This window comes from Morone saxatilis, unplaced genomic scaffold, assembly GCF_004916995.1.
Source record: "Morone saxatilis isolate NCDOM2014 unplaced genomic scaffold, NCSU_SB_2.0 Contig16, whole genome shotgun sequence".
Classification (NCBI taxonomy): Eukaryota; Metazoa; Chordata; class Actinopteri; family Moronidae; genus Morone; species Morone saxatilis.
This window is the reverse complement of record NW_023339718.1, coordinates 12,629,346-12,632,598: the sequence shown is the minus strand read 5'-3', so window position 1 is coordinate 12,632,598 and position 3,253 is coordinate 12,629,346. Positions and strand designations below refer to the sequence as shown.

The following is a 3,253-nucleotide window of genomic DNA, read 5'->3' as shown; positions in this document are numbered from 1 at the left end:
AGGTCTAGAATGTACTCCTTATAAAATGATTTACTGAGACCCAAAAATTAAGAAGAGGCACAATCATCTTGTAAATCAAAAATCGGAATCAAAAATATGTGAAAGCCAGGGTCAGCATTCAGACATAAAAAATGTGAATGTTTAGAAAAAACAAATGCATCTGCGTCTCAGCATGCATCACTTATCATAAGGTTGAAGTCTGAAAGAGGTAAGATAGAACATCCTGAAAGAAATATCTGTGCCTATAGCATGCATATATATACTATACAGAGAAAGTATATTACGTATATACATACATGGTCAAATAAAATATACAGTCATAGTAAAATAAATTCAAAGTTGAAAAAAATATACATGTAGAATAAAGGGGGGTGCAAAGTACAAATGGTGACGCAACAATCAATCAAAGTGCAGGGCAGCACAATGTTCTCACTAACAAAGGAGTGAAAAAACATTTCAAAAACAGGCAGAATGGTGTGTGTTGTTACCATATAGGTAGGGGTGAGACACAGTAAGAAATAATAAGAAAAGCAGTTAAGAACCGCCAGTTAAGTGTGAGGCATACATTACGCTGCATGATTATGATTCGTGTCAGTTGCACCAAACTGAGAAGACTGTCTCGTTCCTGAGAATGTTTTATGCTTATTAAGGTTTCCACAATATAGTGCTAAACTTTTAGTGTTAGTTATCTGGTATAATTTAGAGTGGATTAATATTATCAATTCAGATCTCCTGATATACATTCTTATGCAGGTCAGTGTGCCCTGAAAAAGAGCATAGTGCCATACGCTGTCAATGAGTAACACTGGGTAATAGGTGCTGCTATGATGCTCTTGCTCTGATACAGATCATACTCTGTATCAGCTGACCTGTACACCACAGTCACATCTCACTGCGCTGATCAGGTGGTGTTTATACACTCTGTACACTGATGCATATTTTCTGCTGTAACTGCTACACCACAGCCTTTATGTCTTTTTGTAAACATTTTGTTCTGCTCTGTTTGTGTGTGTCTTCGCATTCTGGCAGCAAGGTGCATTTCCGAGTGGGAAACATACCGTAGCACCAAGTCAACCTAATTTGCTCAGTGTGCGGCTCAAGTGTTCCTGGTAGAACTCCTGAAATCAGGACAAGTAGTCGTAAATAAACTGTTCCATTTGCCTTTACTACTATCTCAGATATTTAATTGTGAGAATTTACAGTGGTGACTTTTGTAGAGATATAAAGGGGGTGGATACAGTGCAGGAATATCTTAGACACTGGCAAATCCAACCCAACAACATTGCAAAATACAGACTAAAAATCAACATGGATAAAAACAAACTCCTCTTTAACACAGTTATACCAACAAGCTGCAAATATACTTCCTTCATTGCTATTATATTAGATTGTCTAACATTGTGCAGGTATTAAATATTTGCTTCCATCCCCTGTTCTGCTTACCATAGTTTTAGATAATACCTTATATTCACATTTTTAACTGTGTGTTTGAATGTATTTTATTCTTTGTTAAACTACAATGTCACTAACATTTGCTGGCCTAGTTAAAACCGGTCTTTGACCATATAAAAGTTACAACAGTGCTCTCACCGCCCCAAACTGCATGGTCTATCTGTAGACAGACAAACATACCTACCCGACTGGACTTTGAGGCTTTTTACAGCTTTTTATATGCTTTACATAAACTGAACTGTTGGTGTGACACCAATTACCGGCTGTTCAAAGAAAATTATGTAATGACAAGTCTTAACAAGAATTACAATTGTCTACATTTGTCTACATTGGTTAAGCGCCTGAAGCTTATCTTCAGGAGTTGATGGATTAGAAAAGGTTTTTTTTTTAAGCTTCTGTCTTTTCTTGTTCTTTGCCCCAGTATATCATCAATCATTCCCCCCTGCTGTTTCTTGGGTGGGCAGGGCTAAGTTCCTCTCTTCTAATTAATGACATATTTCCAATGAACTATAAGAATATCACTTATGATCTTCCATGTTCAGTATTATACAGTTTTCCTACTTTTACTGTCTGTTTGTGTATTAAACTGGAGGATACTTTCTCTGGAATCCTTTAATTATGCCACTTGTGAATATTGTATTAGAGTCCTAGCTGTGTTTGGCTTTGCAGAAACATGCTGGACACTAGCCAGAGAGTCCCGCGCTCTGTCCTTTTTCACTTCCCCTCTTTGCACTGACAGTCAAAAACAGAATTGCACAATCTTCTTCCATGTTCTTGGAGACTCATTACACCTCTGTTATATACTTTAAACAATGTAAAAAGCGTCCCTGATGATTTATAAGGCAAATGCATGCATTATTTCCAGGGCTGGCATAATAAAGAGACAATTTTTTCTTCTTAAACTGTTCATCAGAAGGAATTAATCAAACTGACAGTTGCTATGAAACATTTTCCATTAAAACGATATCTTTGTATCCTGTCAACAAGGGGAATTCACGCACTGTGACTTTTTAAACTTGAGAAAAGTGTAGGCATCAGCATAGAGCTAGGAATGAACTTTGTCCTCCACCCAGATAGAAAAACAACAGGCAGAGTATAAAAGGGGGGAGCAGGGGAGGAACAGACTTGTTTTTCTTCAAGGAGTTGCAGCAAGGCAGAGCTGAGCACAGAGCAGGAAACTTTTTAACCAAAGGGTAAGTGAGAGAATTCATTACATTTTACAGTAAATACCCAGAAAGCAAATTGTAATCATCAGTCTGTCCTTTTACATCCACGATAAATAAATGCATAAATGCTAAGAGACACGACCTAAGGGTATTTCGCAATACAGTATATTTGAGCCTTTCTTAAATGCAAATGTTTTCACTGTGTATGCAATGTTCTACATTATTTAACCTTTCTGCCTGTCATGCTTATGGTAATACGTTTGCTTTCAACATTCAAGCATGCTTTCTGTTGGACGACATGCTGTTTTTTTTTGTATCTGTAGACTTAAATTGGCATAGAAACAAAATGAGCACAGATTTGGGAACTTCAGATGAACTGCTTTGTTCACTCCACTAGTTGCACAGTTTCCCTTTTATAGTTATATCAAGTCCAGCAAGCACTTCAGTGAAAAGAGGTCACAGTTTGGGAGGATACCTTGGAGAACGATTTGGAGAAATAACTGATAACCCCTCTCTGACCTTTTGTGCAATTCTGTCACTTTTGTAAGCTGAATTGACCAATGTCTAATGTTCTCTCCTCCCTCTTTCTGCTCTTTCACCTCTTGCTGCCCCTTCCCCCAATCCTCCCCCTTCCC

The 3,253-nt window shown here is 37.7% G+C and overlaps 1 protein-coding gene across 3 annotated transcripts in view; it reads left to right on the top strand.

Annotated features, from left to right (window-relative positions):
* Window positions 1–2,510: 2,510 nt before the first annotated feature.
* Window positions 2,511–3,253, top strand: part of selenop (selenoprotein P) — a 3,746-nt gene continuing 3,003 nt past the window's right edge. For 2 of the 3 annotated variants that reach the window (XM_035658178.1, XM_035658181.1), the window contains exon 1: window positions 2,511–2,645. The gene's annotated coding sequence lies outside the window, so the exon portion shown is untranslated. The remainder of the gene's footprint in view (window positions 2,646–3,253) is intronic. The other variant, XM_035658179.1, reaches the window with a different exon arrangement.